We start from the raw sequence: 27,424 nt of genomic DNA, 5'->3' as shown, positions 1-27,424 counted from the left end.
TTTATTTTCTGAATCCTAGTAGTTCCAACATTCAAAGCCCTTATACAATTCTCAGGCATGTGAATACCAGGAGTTGACAGTAACAAAGTACATTTACTTGAGTTCTGTACTTAAGTACATTTTTCAAGTATCTGTACTTTACTTGAGTATTTATTTTTTTGGAAACTTATGACTTTTACTCCACTACATTTGAAAGATAAATGTTGTACTTTTGACTCCACTATATTTCTATGAAGGTTGTCGTTACTCGTTACTTTGAAGCATAGCTTTGAAGTCAGCAGTTGAATATTTGTTTTCTTTTCTAAAATGCGATTGGCCACACGCCAATCACAGGAGAAAAACCAATCACTGTAGCCTACTCCTACTACGCTGTCGGTCAAGTTCAAAGTGCTTGCTTATTGCACCAGTGATTGAACAGTTCAATTTGAACTTGGCGGCGATAATTATGGTGACGGCAGAAGATAAGGAAGATTCTTCGCCACCTTGGCCATATCTCAAGTCCATGTTTGAGATTTGTGAAATTCAAAAAGATTCATATTGTTCTAAATGTTTTCTCTGCTTACCGCGCACAAACTACATCGCTGCATTCAAAAACTCGCCGTCCAACCTGAAAAAGCATGTCGAGCAGGGGTTAAATTGGGGGTGGACGCGGGTGGACGGTGTCCACCCACCTTTGGTGAATAAATCATTTTTACAAATAGTTTTACAAATAACTATGACAATCCAGTCCATTTTTCGTATGCTGCAGTCCATGTGTTCCCTCTAGCCAGGTACTCGCTCAACCAATCAAAAATCAGAAGAAAAAAAAAACTCAGGAGGAACAGTCGTTTATATATAGACAGGCACAAAAAGCAAAATATCGTTGATTGTCTTGATTGTTTGGAAGCGGACGCGGTAGGTAATTTCATTAACATGTAATTTCATCTATGCAACATTTTAAAGAGAGATGAATAAACAGCCCCCACGAACGCCGGCTATTATTAAGGGCAACTTAGACTGCTTGAGCAAAATCAGCAGGTTGCTGGTCAGCAGCTAAGCTAGGATTGAATATTTCCCACATAGCTACATAACGTTTACAGCGGCGACAGGTGAGCTGAAAATTGGTGGGGCGCAAAACTTTCCTTTAAACTAATCATTAGTAATTTTTCCTTTATTATCAAGCGTGCCAACGATCGGACTAATCAAATGGCAAGTAGCCTAACACACAGCATCTTCATACCGTGTTAGGGGGATTAAATTCAATTTATCCGTTTAAAATCCATTTTAATCACCAAGTAGCTAGTCTACACTTAACAAACAAGATACACCAGTCTGTTATCTACCGTGTTAGCTTTCAGAATAACCAGCAAAAACAAAACCTACACTTCAATTTTGTTTACAATCTACGCATTGCAGATATTTGCCATGAATTAGAGCGCGGAGAAAGAAGTGCATGTATCCACAAATAATGTTGATTAAAAATGTGCACAATTTCGTACTGCAAATGAAAATAAATGTAGGTTATAAGGCCTAGGCTACTCACTAAAACTGCCTATTTGGGGAGAGCTGGCTATGTGATAGGATTGCTATTGAGTAGCCTATTTTGTGCATTAATTGCATTGATACTCAAGGAAAATCAGGGGAAGATTCTGCCACTGCTTAGTGATTAAAACGGATTTTTCTAAATCGCATTTATCATTTAATCTCCTTAACACAATGCGAAGAAGCTGTGTGTCCCTTTCCAATTGCTTCAGATCGTTTGCATGCTTGTTAACCACTTAAAATTAATTAAAACAGTTTGAGATTTTTTAGTTTAAAGGAAAGTTTTGCGTATCACCAATTTTCAGCTCACCAGTCGCCGCTGGTTTTATTTTGTTTCAATTCGACAGTTTAAGAAAGATGGATAAAGGAGGAAGAAAGGGAGGACAAAAGAGGAGGATGACCGATTATTTTCGTGGGTAAAAAAATTCTCAGCATTAATGACACAGTAAACTTGAAATCTCATAAAAAGCACGTTTTCATCGTACAAAAATGCCAAGTTACTCAAAAGTATTGATATCAAAATGACGCCAAGTTACGGTACTACAAACAATATAGGCTATCTTGCCTCACCGAAATTAAATAAGATGTATTCCAAAGCAATGCTACCCAATATTTCCTCAGTTCTTTCAAGTCACTTGGCCCTGTGTGTATGAGCATGCACTACATGGACAGGCCAAACATATGTGTGGATGGCTCTCTCACAGTCAAGATTGATTGAATAGGCGTGCATATGTCCAATTTGTATTGGTATGTATGTATTTCGCTGCCCAGGCTTTCTGTTGCGTGAATGATAGTATGTGTCTTGGTATAAGTGTGTGTTCGTAAATGTGAATGTAACATGCTGCGAGGGAAATGTCCCAATGGGGATAAAGAAGTTCTCTATGTATGTATGTACAATATGTATTTTACATGCAGTATTTATTGTACGTAGCAAATATACAATAACTTGCACATGTACTCAAATTCAGTTCAGAAGCAAGTATAAACATGTTTGCTGGAGAAATATGCTTCCTGTAGTTACTCAGCAGCAGTTTTGTACATTCATTTCAATGTGTTCCATGAGGCAATTTGAAATATTTGACTCTTTGATCTTACACAAAGTTTGCATGACATTGTAAAATGGTAAGATTACAAAACACAGGGCCAAGTGACTTGAAAGAACTGAGAAAATATTGGGTAGCATTGCTTTGGAATACATCTTATTTAATTTTGGTGAGGCAAGATAGCCTATATTGTTTGTAGTACCGTAACTTGGCGTCATTTTGATATCAATACTTTTGATATCAATACTTTTGAGTAACTTGGCATTTTTGTATGTGAAGTGACCCTGTAAGAAACGGTTGTGGATTATGGCTGTCCTTGTGTGAATTTGTACAGTCTGATGAGCGTGTACTGTTTAGCAGTTTCGGTTTGCTATATATGTAAAACAGTGGCTGTGACAAAAGGTGCGGTGGCGTAAGTGTAAACTCAACAGAAACGCAGGTGAAATATGGCCAGTGTATGTACTCACGGATTTGACGGCCATCCAACAAGCCTTGATTGAGAAAAGAATCAGCAAGCCCGTAGAATTAGAGCTGCCTAGGTCGCAACTTGTGTACCCTACTGTCCTGCTCCGTTGTCTGTTATTTTGTGGCGATGCACTTTTAGTGTTTGTAAGGTTTATAAGGCATTTTGATAGGCTTATCTGCAGGTGGGAATCCTCTTCGCTGTTTTGCTAAGCTAGAACCGGAAAACTTGATAGTGGAGAATAGGAGCAGACGCATATGTCCCAGTAGGCTTTGCATATTTTAAATGTAATGTTTTAATGGGGAGTTGCAGAACGTACATACGTAGTAATTGTTTGTATGTGGCTAGATGGAGAACAGGGCGAGGTAACATGAATGTAGAAACGTGGCGTTTGCTGATAAGAAGGTTTTGTATGGTAGCCAAGTGAATAAATAGAGTTAGTAGAAATGGCACAGTGGTGAACTGGTGTAACTTTTTAATAAAAGGAATACATTTGCCGTCATGAAATGCATATGAGTGGCCGTGAGTGAGTTTTGGTAAAGAAAATATAAAAGGGTAAGAAAACGTTAGTGTAAAAGAGGAAATTATCTGCCTGAGGGCGAGGCGGGATTCAATCCTTCAACCGGAGGTTTACCAGTCTGTGACTTTGTTAGTGCAGCACCATGACATAGCTATGCAATGCGTGAAATATCATTAGCAAACCTGTCCGTGGTTTTAAAGAAGAACACAGGCTAGTAAGCACAGAAGAGCTCCCGTTGAATCCATATGGCTTTGCAATATTGTAGCCGGTGAACAATTGAACGTGCAGACGGTACGTCATAATGCAGTGTATACGTTCGGTGAACGGCGGGTAGATATGGTGCAAAAGCAATAATTGAGAAGTAGTAGACAATTATTAGTGAGGGTAAAAGCAGGTTAAAGAAACGTGTCCCTAGCTGGGCTTGAACCTACGACCCCATGTTCCCAAGACTGTAACCTTACCCACTAGGCCACAGGCAGATTAGCTGTTAAAACTGGAAATGTTTCAGAGTAAAAAGGTATGGGTATTTTGTGTGTGTATGCGAGTTTTTGATTGGGTCGTGAGGGTGAGGATTTGGCTGGTGTCGGTAAAATGTCCAATGGGGAGACATGTTGTTAGTGGGTTAGGCGGCAGGAAAAATAAGAATGAGAAGAAGAAGAAGAAGAAAGAGAAGAAGGAGAAAACGCAAAATCCCCTTAGTTTGGGGCTTTATTGTGTGGACATGTGAAGTTGTTTATGAAATCTGTCTGTTGAAATGGGGTCAGAATACAGAATTTAATGTTTTTAAGGGCTGAGTGTTTGTGGCTGTTGTGGTTATTTCTGTGGGGAACCCTGAAACGTGCCAAACTCTCGGTGCTGTATAGGTATGGGGCATGCCCCCGCCAAGGCGTAACTTGGCGGGATGGTATACCTGCCATCCCAATATTTTATGTAAAAGCTTGCATCAATAGTATACATTCTTTTTAAAACATTGTTTTCCTTAATTACAATTATGTGCACAATACATTAAAGATGTACTTGTCACGCAACGGGTAGGGAGGACCCAGATGCAGAGTAAGGAAAACAAACTCAAAAAGGGAACAGAAAAGGCCACGATGGGCAAAAACACAAACTCCAAAACTAAGAAAAACAGAAAACAAGAGGAACTCAAAACACGGGCAGGGCAGAACACAGGCAGGCAGGGTACACGGGTAGGTACATACGGTTAGAAACAAACACAAGGAACCAACACCCGAGTCAAGGGGACAAAGAACTTAAATAGACTGAAAACCAACAAGACACAGGAGGGTACAATTAACAATCAAACCAGGACAGGGTGGGAACAACGAGACACAATCAGAAACAATAATAAACAAATTGAAAGCAATAATACAATTAACAGGGGAACGAGCAGGACACAAAACAGAAGTGCCGCCATCTGGCAGCCCAACAAGGAAAAACAGAGACAGAAACACAGAACCATGACAGTACCCCCCCCCCCCCCCCCCCCCCCCACACAAGGGACAGCTCCTGACGTCCCAGAAGGCCGACCTGGGGAGGGAGTGAAACAGAGGGTGGGAGCTGGAGACAGGACAGAACTCAGATGGGGTAGGAATCAGGAACAGGGCAGGACAGGGCTCGGGACTGGACAAGACAGGAACAGGCCTGGGGACTGGACAAGACAGAAACGGGACTGGGGACTGGGGCGAGATGAGACAGGACTCGGGACTGGGACGAGACAAGACTCGGGATGGGGTCTGGACACGGGACAGGACAGGACGAGGTCCGGGCGCAGGAACGGAAGCCGGACGGGGTCCGGGTGCAGGAACGGAAGCCAGATGGGTTCCTGGCACACCATTCACTCACATACTCACATCTATGGGCAATTTGGAGTCTCCAAACGGCCTACCTGCATGTCTTTGGACTGTGGTAGGAAACCGGAGTACCCGAAGGAAACCCACGCGGACAACATGCAAACTCCACACAGAAAAGCCCCAAGCTGAGATTCAAACACAACCTTCTTGCTGTTAGGCGACAGTGCTACCCATTGCACCACCGTGCCGCCCCTCATTCATTCATTCATTCATGTACAAATAATTTGAAAACTGGACATTCTGGTCAAAAACCAGACGTCTGGCAACCCTAGCTGGACACCACTGGCTCTATAGGCACACCCAAACCACCCCATGCCCAGAAGCTTCCCAAACACATTTTAGTATAACAAATACAGGTAAAGGTCTACAAATTCAGCAAATGTGCGTAAACATAAAGATTGCCAGTGCATCATAGACATGCCTTGGCATTGTTATTCTATAATATTGTCAAGGTTAAAATCCTGCATAGTAGGGTTTTAATGTTTAAGGTTGATCAGAAATAATAAAAATACATGGAATCCAAATGAGGGATAATCTACGACAAGGCGGAAAATAACGAAAAATAACGACGAAAAATAACGACGGAGTGAATTATCCTGCTTATTATTCAGTTAATTACCTTACGAAAGAAACTGATCAATAATTTCTCAAAATATTGATTCAAAACGATTGCATTAGTCCAAATAAACTGAAATGAATGACACAAATGCTCTATTGTGTTCTTGTTGATAATATAGGCCTATGTTAAAGTATTGAAAAATAGGAGTACAGAAGTATTATACAAGGCGAGTTAATGGTGGAGTAACATTTTTGACATCAGCTGATGCGAGTTAGCAAATTAGAAAAATCGCAGAGAGAAAATCTGTCTGCAGAGTTATATGAAAAGAGCTCTAAGTTAAAAGGGTCTGTTACCCATGCCCTTAAAATAATGTGTTGAAAAACCATGTGTTCAGAAACCACACGTGAATGCCTAACATGTGAATAGTTTACATGTGAACCATAAAAAATAATCCCACTTATAAAATGAGAGTGGAAAAAGGTAACCTATGCAATTTATGTTTTGTTATTTTGTTTTCACTTGTGAAAATTGTAGTTAAGAGGCAAATTTCTTCCTGTATGTTTTCCCTTCCAAAAGACACAGCATTTCGGCAATCAGAAACTCATCATCCAGTTTACGCAAGCAGGTTTATATAAGTTAGCTGCACAATATTGGACTAGCTAATGTTAGCTAGTTGCCTTTGACTTGATGCACAATTCAAGTAATTGATATTACTAGCTTCTGATGTGAGATGTCTGTTGTGATTTTATGAGTGTATCAGTCAAAAAGAACTTCTGCACACTGAGGTTCATGCAAGTTCTATTTATTGTACTGATCCTTTGTTCTAGTTGACCTTCATCTGGACAAGACCTTAGATATATGTGAGAAGAAATTATTTTGGCTCCTGCACCTTACCAAAGTTAGTGGTCTAGTGTGCAGTTCTCTTTCAAGAACATCATAGTCTATTGGTATCCTTAAAGCTTATCTCCCTGCCCCCCTAGTGGCATGGGTTGTATCGCTCACAGAATTTGGGCTCATCACAAATGTACAATTTATTAACTCTCTAGAACTCATAGCGGCCACAAACAGCCACCTTGTAGAATCCTCATAATGGCCATGTATGGCTGTAACCGTCTGTGACACTTTTCAGAAAAATTTCTGTTTGTATTATTGCAATACGTATTGTACTATTGCAATATGCACTGGGAATCTCAGTCTTTATGCAATTTTTTCCAAATTCAAGCACCTTTACCTGTATTTGTTCTAAAATGCCTTCGGGACATTTCTGGGAGTGGCACTCTTTTCTGTGTGGGGAGGGATGGGTGTGGCAACAAAGCCTGTGGTTTGGGGTCAGATTTCAGCTAGCTAGCTATCTTCTGCAATAGCGGAGATGAAGCCCAGTACAGTGAAGAAAAAGACAAGCCAACAGGCTTGTTCAAGAATTACAGTTAGCTTTGGAATTGCTTTTCCTTGATGGCATCAGCTGAAGTTCAGCAAGGGCATTAAAAGTGATGTGGAGTTTGGTTTGTTTTTTGTCAGACCTGTAAGTAACATTACCTCTAGCTATCCAGCTAGCTATGTTAGGTAGCTTATTGACCGAAGTCAGGTGCTCGAGGTGAGTGGGCGGGGTTGAAGACAGAGAAGGACACTTCTTTGATTGTAAATACAGGACCATAGCAAGGCTAAAAAAAATCCTGCATAATATGCCTTTAAATGATAGCAGTAATAATAATAATAATAATAATAATAATACATTTTATTTATAAAGCACTTTTCAAGCAGTATCTCAAAGTGCTGTACATATTGTGAGGTCAATACACAACAAAACAGTAGTACACTTTTTAAAAGAAAGAAAAATAAAATAAAATAAAACGACCAGTACCAGGAACACAGACAAAATAGTACAAGGTTAAAGGTTAAAACAACAAGTAAAGAAGTCAAGGAGGAAGTTATTTGAAGGCAGTGCGGTACAGGTGGGTTTTGAGACCAGTTTTAAATGAGGAGAGTATTTGAGGGAGCTGAAGGTGATTTGGCAGTGAGTTCCAGAGGCGAGGGGCAACAGCACTGAAGGAGCGATCACCCATGGTGTGGAGTCTGGTCCTAGGAATCTGGAGTTGGTGGATGGCCTTGGACCTGAGACTGCGGGTGGAGGTTTGGGGATGTAGCAGGGCCTTCAGATAGGTGGGGGCATGTGAGTGAATGCATTTGAATGTGAGGAGGAGGACTTTGTAATGGATTCTTTGGGTTATGGGGAGCCAGTGAAGAGATGCCAATATGGGGGTGATGTGTTCGTGTTTGTGAACTTGCATGATAATCCGGGCTGCACTGTTTTGAATGTATTGTAGTTTTTGAAGGCTTTTGGCTGGGATTCCTGTGTAGACGGAGTTACAGTAGTCCAATCTGGAGGAGATAAAGGCATGGACTAGTTTCACAGCGTCAGAGTGATTAAGTGAGGGGCGAAGTTTAGAAATATTTCTCAGATGGTGGAAGGAAATTTTATATATATTTTTGATGTGACTGTCAAAGGTGAGGGATGGATCAAACTTAATGCCAAGGTTGGTGACGGAGGTGGAGAGGGGAATGGTTTGCCCTGCAATGGTGAGCTGAAGTGTGTCTGAGTGCATGGTCTGGTGGGGTGTGCCAATCAGGAGGGCCTCAGTTTTGCTGCTGTTAAGTTGTAAAAAGTTGTGGGACATCCATGCCCTTATCTCCTCCAAACAGATGTTCAGGCGTGTGATGGCAACAGAGGCACTAGGGAGGGTGTTAAGGTAGATCTGTGTGTCGTCCGCATAGCAGTGAAAAGATATATCATCAGTACAAACCTTTTACCTAAAAGACTGTGGTGATTCTTATTCAATAACATTAACATGCTGAAGCAGAGATTGATGAGAGAAATAATTTATGGTGGAATAAAGGTGACCATAAAATGAATAATGTATTGGGTACTAACAGGGCTGCAGCTATGAATTCTCAGGCCTGGGATCAAATATAGTGGCAGGGTCTCCCATATATAGCAACAAATGAAAGTAGCTACATCCAGTTTTCCTGGGCACCCAGTTGTCCCACCCTATCTGCAGCCCTGGTCACTAGTTGTTTGTGATAGTTACAACCTGCTAAAAAGTAATAAAATTATCTAGCTAATTAGCCAGAAAATGTTTTTACTGTTTTTATCTAACTAGCTAGACATTAGACAGTCTTGCTAGGAAGTTGACTAACTTTCAGAACAAGATCGCCACAAATCTGCAAACATTAATTAATGAATCACATTTGAATATGACATGACTGTATATAGCCTAAACAACGTTTTTCCATAGCTCCCTAGATGAATAGCTGGCTCTGATATTACAGCTGGTTTCAAACATATAACTTTTATAACATATAATTTTTAAAATAACATTTAACTGTTATACATTTAGCTTTGTTCTTGAGTTAATTTTAGTTTATTAAAAACATTAAGTAGACACATTTCTTGAATTACCTGGGATTCCTGGGCAGAATTATACATTCAGATGGTTTCTAAAGAATCATTCAGAGAACAGTTTTAAATGTCCAATTGTAATATATTTTCATTTATTCACTTCCGGTATATCCAATAATTACATCTTTATGGTTCTACTCCACGGTCAATATACTCTCAGATAAAGGGAGGCATACAGTTGGAAAAGCCTTTTTTAATCAAATGTTTTCATCTATTTTTAATAAAAGTCATTGTTAAGTGCACTCTAGTTTATATTTTTAAATGACCCTTTATGAGGGGGAATCAAAAGTTAATGCCTGGCCACAGATTGCTACTGATTCTAGCTACTGTATCTTAAATTAATGTCTTGTTTGGTTAGATTACATTCCTAACAAGAAACATGTGAATAACATTATAAATGAGCACAATTTACAATTATTATTATGAATTACAACCTAGTGTCACCAACTAATGCTGAGCTAGACTGTGTTGAGAACGAGATACTACTATCCAACATGGGAAGTAGCTCCAGCCTTCACTTCCAATGTTACAAGTTAACAACATTAAATACAATTACAGTTAAGAGTTTTCTTTCCAATATTATTAACAGCCTATTAAATTGTAGCCTACATTACCGTATAGGGTTAAAGTTCTTTCAGCAGGCTATATTGGCTTATGTGTTAGCCTTTGTTGCAAACTTGGTGCAACTAGAGATGTCTGATAAAATACGTTTGGTGGCATTGTGGTGTAGCAAGTGAAATACTCCACATCTTTGAACCTTGACATTTCTCTAATTAGACAATTGTACTGCTCCAACAACTGCCACCTTGGAGGCCATTTAGGCTACATACCTGCAATATGTCCTCCGAGTTTGCTTTCTCCTTTTGAGGAGCAATAGACATATCACATGCATTAAAGCTGCTTCTTCCTCCATTGTTCTCCGAGCATCAGCTGACGCTTTATTGTCACTGGAGTGCTTTTATACTTTTTGCTCACAACAGCACCCACAGTCAATTTCCGGTGATGACAGAACGTTCATGAACGTTCTGCAATTTCAGTCATTGGACTACAAACCGGCCTTAACACAGAACAGCAGTGGAGTTCAGTTTAATTAAACTAATAGCCTATATAAAGCAATTTAGATTTGTTTTTTAAAATTTTTAGAAATTCACAAAACACCCAAAAACATACATAATTTTGGAAATATGTTTTTGGGTGATATCTGTGATTATTTGGATTAAATTGACAGACGCATAACTATGTGGTCTCAGTCTCAGACGGTCCGCGATGGACTGATCCTGTTGGAAGCCCGGCTTGTGAGGCGGTGTGGTTTGCATTCATAGCTTTTATTGATACTCGTATGAAAATGTCAGCCATGCTCAACACAAGACAACCTCAGCTGACCACTAATAGAAGGGGTCGCCCAGGCCCGTGACATAGCTAGTCAACATCTTAACAATATATAAGCAAGGGGACCGTACTGATCCAGGAAACTACAGGCCTGTAAGTTTAACTTACATAATATGTAAAATACTGGAATCTATCATTAGAGACAAGTTGGAAGTATTTCTTGAAAATAGCAACATCCTAAGGGATAGCCATCATGGTTTTCATAAGGGAAGGTCATGTCTGACAAACCATCTGCTATTCTTGGAAGAAGCTACCAAGTGTTTTGATTTTAGCAAGGTGTATGATATTATCTACTTAGATTTTCAAAAGGCATCTGATAAGATACCACATGAGAAACTTGTTAGTGAAATGAAGACAGTAAGAATTAGAGGATGTATTTCAGACTGGATTCGGAACTGGCTACAGGGTAGAACACAAAGTGTAGTAGTAGGAGGGACATTATCTGAGCAGGGAGCTGTTAGAAGTGGAGTCCCACAAGGATCAGTGCTGGGACCACTGCCCTTCCTCATTTATATCAATGACCTCGACAGGGACATAGAAAGTACATTAGTCAAATTTGCAGATGATACAAAACTGGTAGGCCCAGCTAATAGACTGGAAGCTACTAAAGTAATCCAAGAAGATTTAAATAAAATCCAGAAGTGGGCGGAAGCCTGGCAAATAAAATTTAATATAGCCAAATATAAAGTTCTGCATGTAGGAAATAAAAATATTAGGCAGGATTACTGGGAGGAACAACATTGGAATGTGCTCAGTTTGAAAAAGACTTGGGAGAAATGGTTGATCAAAGCCTTTCTGGTTCTAGGCACTGTGCTGTCGCAGTAAAAAAGGCCAACAGGATGCTGGGATATATAGCCAAAAGTATTGAGTATAAATCCAAGGAAGTTATACAATACATTTGTTAGACCACACTTGGAGTATTGTGTGCAGTTCTGGGGACCGTACTACAGGAAACATATAGAGGCTCTGGAAAAAGTTAAATGAAGAGCAACAAAATTGATTCCTGGTATGAAAGATAATAGCTATGAGGAAAAACTTAAGATGCTTAACCTCTTCAAGCTTAGTGAAAGGAGACTCAGGTGGTTTGATTAAGGCTTTAAAATGTATAAAGGGGATCAACAAAGTGAACTACAAGAGATTCTTCAGGTTGAGTTCTGTTAGTAGAACAAGGGGACATAAATGGAAATTAACAAAAGGTAGATTCCATATAGATATTAGGAAGAATTTTTTCACACAAAGAGTTGTCAATGTGTGGAATAGCCTGCCAGGTCATGTAGTTAGAGGCAGAAACTCTAGGTATTTTCAAGACTAAGCATGATACAGTGATAGATACTATCTAGTACAGTATGTAGGTAATCAGAGCACTAATTTAGTTAGGAAAATGGGGAGCATCATTGGCCTGTTCGCATTATTATGTTATCTTATATTATGTTGTTATGTTAGTGATGCACAGATTTTCAGCTGAGACACTGAGGTAACGTTAACCCATGCGCAGCTAATGGGGACATTATAAGGTCTTATTTGACAAGGAAATTTGTAAAATGTGCCTTTAATTATGGAATTGCATTAAAGTGGTAAATAAATTACAGCAACTTTTCAGTGGGTTTTTTTGTTACATATGCCTGTTATCTAGCTAGCAAGCAGTGATCTTCAGGTACAAGCTAGCAGCTTACTCTTGAGGTAGAAACTAGCAAATGTTCCAGGACACATGGGCTGCGTCTGAATAGTAAAAAAAATTACGTCCTATGTCTTTTCCTAACCACTTTTACTTGACCTCGATGGAAAACGTCATGAGGTCAAGGAAAGATGTGAAGGAGAATTCATTAGGACTTAGGAAAAGACAACAGCTGTGCTGAGAGAATCCGACTGCACTTATACTAGGCTACGTAATTATGCGACGGCGGATGTTAATGACGTGAGTCTGCCGTGCTGAAACTACAATGTTCCGAAGATGGACTACTAAAAGCGCATCTTACCCGTGCGTTCTTACCGTGTTGTTTCATGCAGGCTATATAAACGTGGACATCCCGGTGAAAGATATTACTTCATTACCAAGGTTGGAATTTAAATTTTAAAAAAGAAATATAGGCTACCAGTCACAAAAGTGAAACGAAATGGTTGTCACATTGAGAATGATTGCTCACGCTCACCCTCCTGTCTACTCATATTTATCGACATGAATCTCAGTTAGTATGATTGTATGAAAATAATTGTTAAATTGAATGCAAGATAGGCATAACATGTTAGGCCTACAAATTTACTACTGTACATCATTCTTAAGTTTCAAACATGTTGAATTAAAAACATCATCTGGCTAAAAATGTCTCATATCCTTTTTTCTTGATAGACAGACTTCTGTGTTATGGTTAATATGCTGATTATGATCTGATTATAAGCCTATGCATATAATAGCTTAAGAACCACCACACAACTCATGTTGATGTTTGTTTTTGTGAACGGCCGAATGGTGCGTCGCTTTAAATGTTGCTGCCGCAAGGAAATGTGGGACGGCATTATCTCCTTTCCTTTCGTAAAGGATGGTCCAGTGTGCCCTATGCTAAAGGAGATAAGAAAGGAAGCATTGAAGCACCTTTCCTTAGCATTTAGAGAATTCGACCAGCTCTTATCATGGCTGCCACTTAGATACTTCCGGGTCATTTCACTCAGTTAGGAACCTTCCTAAGCAAAAAAGACTATTCAGATGCAGCCATGGATTGGGGTCGTCGTGGGGAGAGTGCATAAGCATAATATTGACACTAGAGGGAGCGCCAGGAGTGTACAATAGGGGTGAACTTGAAAAAAAAAAAACTATTTTCTTTTTTTTAAAATGCCATTTCAGAGCCCTTAGCACCCGATTCTGATATGGTATAAATGCTAATATTGGCTCGATATATCTGTGAATACGACCTATTGGTCATCCTCTAATATGTACCACAGTGTGTCACAATGTTTTTGGATTAGTTTTCAATGTTATGCCAATGTTTCATCTTAAACCATCATCAGGGGCATATTTATATGCTTTATAATAGACAAAATACATTTTATTCTTTTTTGGAGAGAATTTGGATATGCCTTTGGATTTCAAGATATCTCATACTCCTGTACTGATGTCAAGATGGTAATTCCCACTTGAAAATGATGCAAAAGAAAGTCGGCTTATCGCAGTGTATGGTTTAACCCTGTGGCATGTGGTGCATGAGCCTGCACAGTCTGCTTTTACTGCTAATAGTATTTTGCAGTTGCAATTTAAAGTAAAGTAAAGTAAAAAGTAAAGTAAAAGTTAAAAAAAAAAAACTGAATAGACAAAAGTGTATCTGCAGAGCTTCAACATTGACATTATTAAATTCACACAATGCTCAATACCATCAGATATAGCCAGTTCTCCTCAATTAAATAATAGGCAAGTAATAAAAGCATTTTTCATTACTCTCACTCTGCATGCAGTTGCTTGTTGAAAAGTGGGTTTTGGCTTTAGAAACCACTAGCCATAGTGGCTGTCAACCAAAAAGTTAATATCAAACCGTGTGTATGACCCAGTCGTAAGTCAGCTAACACTACCTCCTCCACCAACTTTTGCCCATATGCAGCACACTTCCCACATTCCTTTGTATGCTATACAGATGTTGACCTCTGTTTTGTGTCCTAGAGAGTCTGCCACTGTTGTATAATGCCCTGTTGAATGAGTGCCTTTGCCTCTGTTCTGCCCATTGCAACTGGAATTGTGGGCTTTGGAAGGACCAGAGCATGCTTTGCTAAGGCATCCACCTTTCGTTTGGGGACCGACTCACTCCCACATGAGTTGGTCCCCAAACGAAACAGAACGTGATGCTTCCTCCCTTATGTCGGTCCAGAAACAGGAATATTTCATATATTAAATCCATTGTACGTGATTTAATTGATATCATACTGTAATGCAGCTGCAGAGTCAGAGCAAGTATCCGGTCTGGTCTCACCTATTCTATCCAGTGTAAAGCCGTTATTATTTCCACCAGTTCAGCAGAATACACAGATAATCAGATAATCACCAGTACATGTTGATATTAAAAGTAAACACAAACGTACCTGCCCCAGTTCTCCCTGAACTGGATCCTGTGATCCATCTGTATAGGCTATATCTGTAAAAATAAGAAATATTCCTTTTTATAAATCCCCCAGTATTTGGGACGTCTTGCCCTGATCTCAAGTGCTCTATTAATGATAAATTTACAGTGGGCTCAGGAAAAAAAGCAATGGTGGCAGTGGGGTAAAAGCTGAGTTGGTGCAATTACTCTATTTAATAGGTCTATTTCTTCTGCCCTGGAGCCACCTTTCTACCCAAATCCTGTAGCTGGCTTATATGTGTACTCCATAAAATTTGTCAAAACGGTGAGATGAGATGGCGAGTGTCTTTTTAGTGTTATCCAGAAAGTCAAGGTCAGTTTTTTCCACCTTAGGGTCAATGCCCTTTCACCCATTTTCACTTGGAGAGCACAAACAGGAAGATTTAACCCTTTCGCACGCAAGTTCTAAAATATTTCAAACAGCTGCACAGCATGAATTCTAGAACAGCACCAGCTTAAGAATTCAACCGTTACATCCCACTATTGAGTAGATGAAACAAAATGTTGTTAGGAGAATGTGCATGAAGGTGATGTGTGGCATGATCACAGATTATAGTGCAAAGAAAAAAAAGTGACCATGAGTGAGATGGGTTTTCTTATTGAACGGCATATAAAACAGACAGTGTAACAAGTTACACGGTGAATTAGTTGTTGAAGCAATGTGGGACATTGCGCTGCGACACCATAGCATAAATGTACCTTTCTGACGTTCAGTAGTAGTTATAATTAACTTAGAAAAGTTAATACATTTATCGTCATGAAATGCATATGGCTGGCTGTGAGTGACTTTTGGTAAACATCTGCATTGAAGATTGTGATATTTTGTGCAAAAGCAATGGATTAGTTAGTGTAAGAAAATTCTAGTTTAAGATATGTCAAAATCTACCCCTGAGGGCGAAGCAGGATTCGATCGTCCAACCTTGGGCTTTGCAGTCATTTATTTTGGCAGTGAGCCACCGTCAAGTAGTTGTCTGACAGTATGAATTTTTTTGGTCAAATATGTCTGTGGTTTTAAAGAAGACAGGTCAGTAAGCACAGCTGAGCTCCGGTTGTATCCATATGGCCTGGCGATATTGTAGGAGGTTAAGTGAACGTGTAGATAGTATGTCATAATGCAGTCCAGTGTTTCCCACAGGTCTGAAACATACTTGTGGTGGTAGCCGGCGGAAAAGGGCCGGCATTACCTGCCGGCACAAAAATGGTCTAATACATGTGACAAACAACAAATATGTGTGACCTTTACCACAATATTTTGATTTATTGAATATTTCTATTAATTTCACATAATATATTTCACAGATCCAACCCCCCCAACCCTCCCCTCCATCTACCCACATGAGAAGAGTAAGACTAAGTAAAAAAAAAATAAAGAATAAAACACTCTTTAGTGTGTACAAAGATGGCACTGTTTGTCAGAGCACTTAATCTTTTTAGGTTTTTCAAAGAAGAGCTCCAACGCCTGTGCATATGGGAATGCCTCTGGTGCTGGTCCATTTATCGATGTTCGCAGACATGCAGCCAGGTGCTCCCCTTTCAGTCTGTTTCTCAGGTCAGTTTTGACCTGAAAAACAGATGAAAAACAGACACTTGGCTTTAAATTAACTATACAAAAATTAGATGCAAAATATATTTAGTGCTGAAAGAAAGATAAAATTCACTTACCTTGTTCATGGTTGAAAAATCTCTCTTGCAGTTTACACTGGAGACGGGGATGACCAGCCCTGCTGCAGCTAGAAGGCAGAGGTTTGGGTATATTTCTGCCCATTCATCGTTTTCACTGGCCAGCAGCTGCATGATCTGAGCTTGCGTCTTGTCCTTCAGAGATTAGCCAAGGCAGGGCAAAAGAGCATACAGTATAATTGAAACATTTGAATGGGATGCTTGGAACTGTGCTGCTTGGTCACCTGTACCTGCCTCTACCACACTGGGACCTGCTGCTGTTTCTACCACACTGGGACCTGCTGCTGCTGTCTCTCCCTCAGCACTCTCACGACTTGTGCCAGCAGCTTCACTGACCGACCCCTGGAATTGAGAACAAGCTTGAATCTAGTTTGGTCTCTGCATTTTGTCTCACTGTTGACAGCAATTGTAATTTCACATCAAATTAACTGACACATGTAATTATTGAGGCTTATACATTTATTTATTGCCATTTCACGCTAAATGTTAACGTTGGCTAAGTTACCTGTGGTGCTGTGCATCTCTCTTCCTCATCCTCACGCCGTACTCTCTTAAAATATTTTTGAATATATTTGCTGAGTAAATGCATGAAAAATTAGTAGTCTAACTTTAGCTAAAGTTAGTCTGTGTCTTTCTAACTGCCATAGCCCGAAGAGAAAACAAAATATAATCTTTCCTATATTTAGCCAGGACAACTTTGCTGCATGTTGTGCAATGGTCAAGTTACGTGTGCTGAATATACTCTTGAGTCTTGTAGCTACCAACGAAGCATAGTTGCCGCTTTTTTTCATAGAATTCGAAGCTACTACCGAAGTCAGAGAACAATTACACAATACGGAGAACAGGATTTGCTTTACCTGGTCCGTGCTTGTAAAATATCCACCGTGTCCGCATCTTCTAACGTAATACCAGAGAACGTCTCTCTCTCTCTCTCTGTTTCTCTGCAGAGCATGTGCGATTTTCAGTAGACCCTTCTCGCGATAGCAGAATGAACAGGTACGGGAGGGGTAGAGCGAGGGGAGATTGTCCACTAGTTAATCGATCGCAGATAGCGTCATTCTCTCGGACGGATAAAAAATAAAAAATGCTAAAATGGGTCGCCAAATATACTTTGGCGGCCGTTCATATACCTGGGCGGCCCGCCCAAGTAAAGTCTATGTGTGGGAAACACTGCAGTCTATACGTTTGGTGAACTACAGGTAGATGCGGTGCAAAAGCATTAGTTGAGAAATAAAAGACAATTGTTAGTGAGCAAATAAACATGTATAAGAAATTCAGGTCAAGCGGGACTTGAACCTGTGACTCAAGGATCCGGAGACCGTGATGTTACCACTAAGCCACAAAATAGCTGTAGCTGTAGTGTCTAGCAATTTTTTTGGGTAAAAAGATATGTCCATTTTGTGTATGTATGCAACATTTTGATTGGCTGGTGTTGGTAAAGGATTGGCAGGTATACGTAAAATGACCAATGGGGAGACATATTCTTTGTGGGCTAGGAGCATTTCTGGCAGGAAAAAGAAGAAGAAGGAGAAAAGGCAAAATCCCCTTAGTTAGGGGCTTTATTGTGTGGAGATGTGAAGTTGTTCATGAATTCTGTCTGTTGAAATGGAGTCAGAATGTACAGAAATTAATGAATGTTTTAAGGGCTGAGAATGTGGCTGTTGCGCTTATGTCTGTGGGGAACTCTGAAAAGTGCCAAACTGTCGGTGCTGTATAGGTATGGGGCATGCGGCCCCGCTAAGGCGTAACTTTGTGGGATGGCATACCTGCCATCCCAATACTACAATAAATAATATTAATCAAATCAATCAAATTTTATTTGTATAGCGTATAATAATAATAATAATATTAATAATAATAATAATAAGGGTAACGTTACCCATTAGTCGGGAAATTGCCAAACTGCCCCACATCTGCGGATACTGACCACTTTCACCCTACAACCACGTGGCTCTGCACTGTGTAGTAGTGCTTTGTTTAGCAGCTGTTGTTGTTACATTTCAAAAAGCTTAACTTTATATAAACTTTTGCCAGCATTAGATATCCAACTATTTCATTCAGCTCAATATACAAATATATGACAAATAAAACAGTAGATGGCTCTGTGTACAACAGGGATGTGGGCATGTCTAACTTGTTAGCTACCTTTACTGCCCATTTCATTTGTATCAATAAAAACATTATTTGTGTGGTGAAAATGTCTTCATTTGCAATATTATTCGCATACTTTCAAATATTTGAAACAAATGATGATTTCCAATTATAACAAATTCTGTAATGGACACCCATGATGTTTATAAAGTAGTTTTTGAAAGTTGTACTTCGCTCATTTTGAAAGCTTGGTTAGACTAATGTTAGCTAACTGTATAGCCTAGTATATTTTTTCTGACTTCTGCGTCTTCTGAGAAAGCATGGACATATGCATAAATAAATAAATGCTCACATTGGGGACATAAAGACCAGCATTGTAAAGAGTTTATTTGAAGTTTATTATGTTTTTTTGTGGAAAATAAATGTGTTTAGTCCTAGAAAGAAAACAAGGTTTAACCCAAAAGCTGACTGTTGCATCATTCATAAATAGACATTTAATCTTATGTTCTAATCACACCAGTGTGACCGTACACTTCAGGGACCATTCTAGAACTGTATGACCAGACTGACCCTACACGCCAAAGGGTTAAAAGCTCCATACCAGAGTCTAAAGGAACTTACAATTGATCAATATATTTGTTGGTTTGGAGTCAAACCATAACCCCAACTCTCTTCACTCTCTCCAGTGGCTGGTCATACATGTACAACCATAATTTCTCATTCTGTTTGTAAAAATTCATAACATGTTTTGAATACAGGGAAATTAAAACCCCAATCTATGGACCATGCTTCCACTGCATGTATATAGCCTGTTGAATGTTTTACACAACAAATTTCACAATAACTCTTCTCTTCCAAAGAGCTCCATCATGTTATGTTCCTGTTGTCATTTCACCTTTTAGTTGGTTATCTGTTTTTCTCCTGCACGATCTTTGTTTCGGTTTGTAGTATGGGTGTGGTTTCCTCTAACTTTCTCGCCCTTCAGCTGATCACTCTCACCTGTTCTGGCCACATACTCATGCACTGGTTATTCACTCTCATTTCATTCACTTGTTCCCTGTTTGCATTCTCACGCTCTGTTCAATTATCTCTCATTTCACTCACCTGGTTCACATAGTATATATTCTCTGTTCCCCTGCTCTTCAGTGCCAGATTGTGCTTCTATTTACAGTGCCTTTCCAGTGGTGTTCGCGTGTCAGTTTGTCGCATGCTTGATCTTGCCTGTTTTCCCGACCACCGATTTTTGCCTGCCTACTTTTGCCCTGGTGGATTTTCTGGTTTTGATCTTTTGCACGAACTGACTACAAGACTGCCTGCTGTATTGTGTACCACTGCATTAAACATCTCCATCTCCTACGGGAGTTTTGCCACTTCGCTGTCCGAGTCTGAATTTGTGACACACGCATTCAGAGGCTTGGATACCACCTAACTCCCTTAAAAATACACCATAAATCATTAGATTAAAAAGCACTGGGCTAATCAAACTGCCTTGTGGTGTTCCATTTTCTACCACAGCTGTCTCAGACATGGTTGCCCCAACCCTGACCTGTATTGATTGGCCAAACATAAAAAACTTAGCATCCAATTTTAAAGCCCCTCCCCACACCAAGTTTGTCTAAGCAAATCATTAAACCTTCCTTCCACAGTGTCTCATACACTTTTTCAGTATCAAAGAATACAGCCACTACAACTTCCCTCATAGCTAAAGCATTTTTAATATGAGTCTCAATGTGGACCAAAGCATCCATAGGAGACTGTACCTTTCGGAAACCGCTTTTATACTCAGCAGAGAGGCCTCTACTCTAAAAGAAATATGTGAGCAACTAAAATCTTGTCCATCAATTTGCACAAATTGGATGTGAGTGCAATTGGCCTACAATCCCTGGCATTTTATAACGTTTTCCAGGCTTAACTATGGGAATGTCCATACTATTACTGCATGTTTCCATTCTTCCATACTTGGGGGAGATCACCCTCTAACCAAACTTCCACAACCTTTTTCACCACCTCTTCAGGCATGTTTCAGTATTATATAGCTTATTGAATCCTGACCTGGGGCTGTATTTCTGGACTTCTGTATCACTCGTCTGTGCTCAAATAGTGTTATTTCAACATATATATTGCCATACAGCTTCCTCCAGATTTGATCAGCTATGTGCTTGGACAAAGGCTTTCCTTAGCATTTCAGCTTTTTCATATTCAGTTTTGGCAACCATGTCTTCTTCAACCACTGCCGTAACCCCAACAGAATGGGAAGCCCCATTTATTTTCTTTATTGTGTTCCACACCTCACTAGTCTGTGTGTCATGACCAATATGTGAACGGTTCTGGTGCCACCAGTTGGGTTTTTCAGCTTTGATTACTTGCTTTGCAATAGCCCTCTTTCTTTGATATTCTAAAACTTTTTTTTTGTTGCAATGATCTGAATGGTCTGTTTCTCTCTCATACAGCCTTAGAGCACTCCAGTGTCCACCAGGGAACTGCCTTTTTGATTCTTAAAGGGATATTTCACTTTGGTATAGCACAAGTAATTTTGTGGAGCTTACCTCATTGTATTTGTATCTACCAAAGTGAAATATCCCTTTAACAGTTTTTATCATTTATTACCAGTTAATATCCGCACAGTCATCCACTGTACCCTCTATTGAAATTCTGAGCGCTACCTCCACACAAAGCTTGCCAGACTTCACCCAGTCTGCCTTCTGCCAGCACCATCTACTCAGGGTATTACCTGGATCTCTTAATAATTTAATATCCAGTTTATTGTTTCCAAGGTTAAATTCAGAAATTAACCAGAAGAATGCTTGTCTAGAAGTTTACCATATTTCCATCACAACAAACTTGGCCTTGACTTGTACCTTTAATACCCAAAAGGAAAACCTTTCACATATAAATGTGCAACAGCCACCTCCTTTTCCTTCTACCCTATTATGTTGTATTAATACATATCCCGGAAGGACAAACTTCAAGTGATGTTTTAGCCAAGTTTCCAGAACACAAACAATGTCAAGCATTATAGGGGATTCATTTTAATCACTTAAAATATTGACCAGCAGTTAAACTCCTTGCATTCCAGAGTAACAACGTTAGCATCATAATTACAAAGGCTAAGAGTACCACCACAATGGGACTGTGAGGTTTGGAGCTGTGGACTAGGTCCTACTGGATTTAGAATTTTCATCACAGATTTAGGAGATATGTCCTTTATATTCAAATGACAAGAAGCAGCCCTCTCAATGACCTCAATATGCTCAGACCTATTCACTGTCTGGGCGGAGCAGTTGATGACTTCAACCATGAAAGCAAGAAACTGGGTTTTACTGATGAGGTGTATCCTCTTGCATTGGGCATTGATTGACATTGCTACTGACTCCAGTCTTGCCTGGAACAGTAACTTTTCTCTGAGGTAGCATTACCCAAAGCTTGCCTTATGCTGATTTTAACTTTGAATCAATAAATCTCCTGAGCTTGTTGCTGGGCTGCACATTCACGATAGGCTGCACTATTTTACAGCACTTAGGCTGAGCTCCCTCACCGCATTTATCATATTCATGGTTACCACCACATCTACAACATCGCCTTTGACTTTTGCATAAGGACACTACACGCCCAAAGTGCTGCAAAGGGGTGGAGGCACGTATAGCCTAACAGGATAACTAATGTATCCCCTCCGTACTCTATCTATCTGGTAACTGAGATCCATTAAAATACCACAGTTCATACCACACTACTCTTTAAGGTTTCCTCTCACACGAACAGCTGGACACCAGTGATTACTCCTCTTAATTCTCTTGCTCCGCTTGGAACAAAACATGCCACTGGGATCTCCTTGATTATTAAAGCAGTTAGAGCTTGCTGTTTCTTATCCACAAAATAATATGAGTACTCTTTGATCCCACATACCTAGCTGATTCTATCACCACAAATGGTTTTCCTGATAAATTTTGTCATCAGATTGGTAAGTTCATTTACAGCACATTTAAATTTAACCATGACCTTGATTTCTTCCTCTACCCCTATCCTACGCCCTTTACTCCTGAGACTCTGCCCCCCTTCATCAGAAGATTATCGCAGTTTCTTATCTTCAACCCTGAAGCTGAAGCCAAGCCCTCCATCATTGAATCATATTCACTCTCTAAATCCCCTTCCATCTGGCTCTCTACAAATCGATGTTCTGCTAGCTACATATTCCACTAGGGAGACAAAAGATGCAAAAGAATGGAAAGAATCAAGCGTTGTGGCCAGCCTGCAATAGGCCATTAGACTGCCACACCGGCTCTTCCAAAACAAAGCAAAACTTAGCTAAAAGACACCAAAGTCGCAACCATGTCACCCTCACAGCAACTCAAACTCCCCAAAGAAGAACCTCAGTGTATAACTAAGTTTGCCCATTAAATAACTCTGACACAAGCTCCACCACCACATGATCCATGTATCAGTATTGGAACGTGACTGACAGGTGTTTCTTGTTGCCCAGATGTGTCCTGTTAGATTGATTGGTTAAACAATAAATAGTTCTGAATGTCTACTCTTGATTTTAGCCTTGGGTTTTGCCTGTGAAAAACTGCATTTGTGTTACAAAAGATAAACTAACATGAAGACCAGAGAGCTGTCCTTGGGAGAAAAGCAAGCTTAGAAAAGAGGGGAAATCGATCAGAGCGATTGCACAAGCATTGGGAATAGCTTGTACGACAACCTGGAATGTCCTGAAAAAGAAAGAAACCGCTGGCATACTGAGCAACAGATATCGAACAGGTCGACCGAGGAAAACAACAGCAGTTGATGACAGAAACATTGTGAAAGCTGTGAAGAAAAACCTCAAAACATCAGTCAGTGACATCACAAACAATCTCCACAGGACAGGGGTGAAGGTATCTCAATCAACTGTTCGAAGAAGACTTAGAGAGCAGCAATATAGAGGCTATACCACAAGATGCAAACCACTCATCAGTAGTAACAATCGGAAGACGAGATTACAATTTGCAAAGAAGTACAGAGATGAGCCACAAAAGTTCTGGAACAAAGTTTTATGGACTGATGAGACCAAGATTGACCTCTACCAAAGTGATGGAAAGGCCAAAGTGTGGAGAAAGAAGGGATCTGCTCATGATCCAAAACATATAAGCTCATCTGTGAAGCACGGTGGAGGAAGTGTCATGGCTTGGGCTTGCATGGCTGCTTCTGGAGTGGGCTCACTAATCTTTATTGATGATGTAACTCATGATGGTAGCAGCAGGATTAATTCAGAAGTCTACAAAAACATTCTGTCTGCCAACTTACGGAGAAATGCGTCCAAACTAATTGGGAGGAACTTCATCATGCAGCAAGACAACTTGGTTGCGCACAGGACTCCTTCACTAACGTTTCCAAATCGGATGACTTCAATGTCCTGTTGTCACTCCTTGCCACTCCTAACTCCACTCCCTCAAACATCAGACCACTGGTGGCCTTCATCATCGGCCCTTCTCTAATGTAAAATAAAAAAATTATACATTTCATTATTTGAAGATTTGTTCTCTTCTCAAATCCTTTATCAATTAATTGACTGAATAGTTAGTAGTCACTCACAGTATATTCATGATTACAAAAAGCACAATAATGACACTGACAAACCTGGTTTTGTATTTTTCAAGCACAGCTTGGGTGGCTACCAGGGAGGTGTGTGCCTCTGCTAAAGTGATGGTCGACTTCTGTAGAGACGCGGAGAGGCTGCTTAGGTGACCAAGGGTGTCGTGCAGGAACCCACAGAACTTTACCACAGCACTGTCCCTGGCAGAGCTGTAGAACTTCTTAGCTTTCACTTGCTGGACACCACAGACACCCTGGGCATCAGGCGACTGAATCTGAAATATATATATATATATATATATATATTTAAATATATATACACACAAAACAAGAAACAACAGATTAACAATGAAGCTATACTCTTTCTATAATTATGATGTCTTGATCTATTAATGTTCATTTAATGTATATATGGCAATTACATACTGTATTACATTATCATCATAATCCTATATTAAGTGTAGATGTAGGCAAAATATTAATTTCTACGGCAATAAGCTGTTCAAGATGCAGCACAATGGCTGGGAATCCTCTCAAGAAATGGTCCACTGCTTGAAGGAGGTGGCCAACCCATCAAGTCCCCCCAATTCTTGTGGGCATGAGGGGCGTTTGGTTGAGAGTCTGGTAGCTCTTAACCAGGTTTGCTCTATTGAGCGGACTTGTGTGGTAGAGTCCACCCAGTAGTTCTTCCACTCTGCGGAACATGGGAGTGACCTTGATGGCATCAGAGAAGGCTAGCTCCAGACGGTGAGCCATGCAATGCACACCCACAACATAAACCTTGTCTCTTCTCAGTCTGGTCACGACACTGCTCTTCTCCCCAGTCATGACTGCAGCCCGTCTGTGGCACAGGCTACAAGCTTGCCCTCACACCCCTTTCAAGCAGCATCCATTTGACATTTAATAGCCTGGGCTATGTGGGCAGAGTCAGCCTTTTCCACAGCTTTTATGCCCACAAACCTCACCTCCACATTCCCCTCCCTGCAAAAAACGAACATACACATACAGCAGAATCAGTGGATCCATCAGACATTTTTGAACAGAATTTGGCATCCTCCAAATCCTCTTGGACCTTGCTTAGTTCTGCCTCTGCAATGTACTTTATAAACAATCTACACTCCATGTCGTTTCTGTAGGTGTTCCCCACAACCACCCCTTTCTACTCATCCAAACTGCAAAGACAAAAAAGAGATTAATCATCAATTAATTAAAAAGTGTTAACAATACTTACAGTGGCCACTACTGAAAACAATACACTTAAATTTTCAATTGCCATCATTTTATCAATGAATGTTATTATACATAATGCATCATATCAAATTTTCCAAATCAAGACTTAAGTTTATTGTTGCTAGAGGCTACAGCCAGCAGTACTAATAAATATTACCAACCAAAGAGCACGTTCTTCACCATGTAAATTTCGTTTCATTGTTTGTTTCACTGATATAATTTAATGTTATAGTCGAGGACATCGTTTTTGGCCATATGGTTAGTTTAAAATGTAGTGCCAGAATACAACCATAACAATCTGTTTTTCTTATTCACCTTTATTTTGAAATTTGATGTTGAAAACATAGTTGAAAACTGTCCTGAACGCGTTTGCCTTAGCTACCGCAAGTAGCTAACGTTATATGATAGCTACATTAAGTTATGATAGAATGATAGCTGAAACGTTAGCTAACTTGTCATTAGCTAGCTAACAAAACAATGAAACTAAATTAACAAGGTGAAGAATGTGCTCTTTGGTGGGTAATATTTAATACTATAAAACACAACATGTTAAATCAACTTACTCGCACATCCATGCGAAGTCCGAATAGGGTCTCGCTTTCTTGGCAATGGCGTGTGCGGTTCGGAAAAGGATGGTCATCTTCCTAGCGGTAGCGTCAGACAATTTTGTGATGGCTTTTACTGATGGGGTAGCCTGGAGGGGCAGAGACTGTGCCCTGGAGACTGACTCGCAATCACGGTGACATTTTGAGCTCTCGTGAACAAAGATGTTCTCCAATTTCATAGTTGTAGTGCCAACAACGAAGGAATTGCCTCTGCGCTTTTCCTTTGCGTTAACACGACACACTACAAAACATGACCCCCTCCTTAAACTCCAGCCATGTTCTTGGAGCACCTGAATTATTGTATCGCCACCTCTCACAGAATTTCCTCGATGATAGTTTCGGTGGATGAGACGAGGAGGGGGTGCTTGCATCGGTCGTGGCAGCAGTGGTCTCTTCGGCCTGAAGTTTGCCTGTTTTTGTTTTCTTTCCTGGGGGCTCCACTCCCGCAATAAACTACCACATTGCTGGGTTTGTTTCAACTGCCCGGATGACAACAAGTACCTCATGTACTGTAACAAAAAATTGCCCGGTTTGATGACTGACGCAGTTACGTACTACACACGACACACGCAGCACGGCAGATCTAGCAGACTGAAGTGACAGCAAACCAGCCGCTTTCTCCGGCGCATGCAGGAAATTAATTTTTTTCTACCGGCCAGAGTGACGGGTGGTCTCCATAATTTACTCGCCAAAGACTAAATTTACCCGCATTTGGCGACTGGCGAATGTTAATTTTGGACCCTGCCTGTAATGTAATGTAATGTAATGTATGGGAAGAACAGCAGCTCAGTATTGTTGAGGTTGAGCTTCAGGTGGTGGCTGGCCATCCAGGTTGAGATGTCAGCCAGGCAGGAAGATATTTTATCATCAAGCTGTGAGGCAGAGGGGGGGGGAAGAGAAGAGTTGCGTGTCGTCTGCATAACAGTGATAGGAGACGCGGTGTGAATTAATCACTGAACCAAGAGATTTGGTGTATATGGAGAACAGCAGAGGACCCAGTACAGATCCCTGTGGCACTCCTGCAACAAGTGGATGAAGAGCAGAGGCAGACCCCATCCAGGTGACCTGGTAGGACCTATCTGCTAGATAGGAAGCGAACCAAGACAGAGCGGTCCCATAAATGCCCATCTCAGCCAAGGTGGAGAGGAGTATTTTGTGGTTGACTGTCGAATGCTGCAGACAGGTCAAGGAGGATCAGGACAGATGAGACGCATGAGGCTCTTGCAGTGCCGAGTGCCTCTGTCACAGCCAGGAGGGCAGTCTCTGTTGAGTGCCCAGATCGGAAGCCAGACTGTTGAGGGTCAAGCAGGTTGTTCTGATGGAGAAAAGAAGTTAATTGTTTAAG

General features: G+C 40.4%; 1 protein-coding gene and 1 long non-coding RNA gene across 6 annotated transcripts in view; one reads left to right on the top strand and one right to left on the bottom strand.

Annotated features, from left to right (window-relative positions):
* LOC135255014 (uncharacterized) overlaps window positions 1-15,162 on the bottom strand; it is a 51,035-nt gene extending 35,873 nt beyond the window's left edge. For both annotated transcript variants that reach the window (XR_010330034.1, XR_010330035.1), the window contains exons 1-2: window positions 15,074-15,162; window positions 14,868-14,920 (exon numbers count right to left, since the gene is read on the bottom strand). This is a non-coding gene — a long non-coding RNA (uncharacterized LOC135255014). The remainder of the gene's footprint in view (window positions 1-14,867; window positions 14,921-15,073) is intronic.
* kcnc1a (potassium voltage-gated channel, Shaw-related subfamily, member 1a) overlaps window positions 1-27,424 on the top strand; it is a 301,862-nt gene that overhangs the window by 137,224 nt on the left and 137,214 nt on the right. The window lies entirely within an intron of this gene.

Source organism: Anguilla rostrata, chromosome 5 (assembly GCF_018555375.3).
Source record: "Anguilla rostrata isolate EN2019 chromosome 5, ASM1855537v3, whole genome shotgun sequence".
NCBI lineage: Eukaryota > Metazoa > Chordata > Actinopteri > Anguilliformes > Anguillidae > Anguilla > Anguilla rostrata.
Note: the sequence above shows the minus strand (reverse complement) of the source record. Positions and strands in the feature narration are given on the sequence as shown.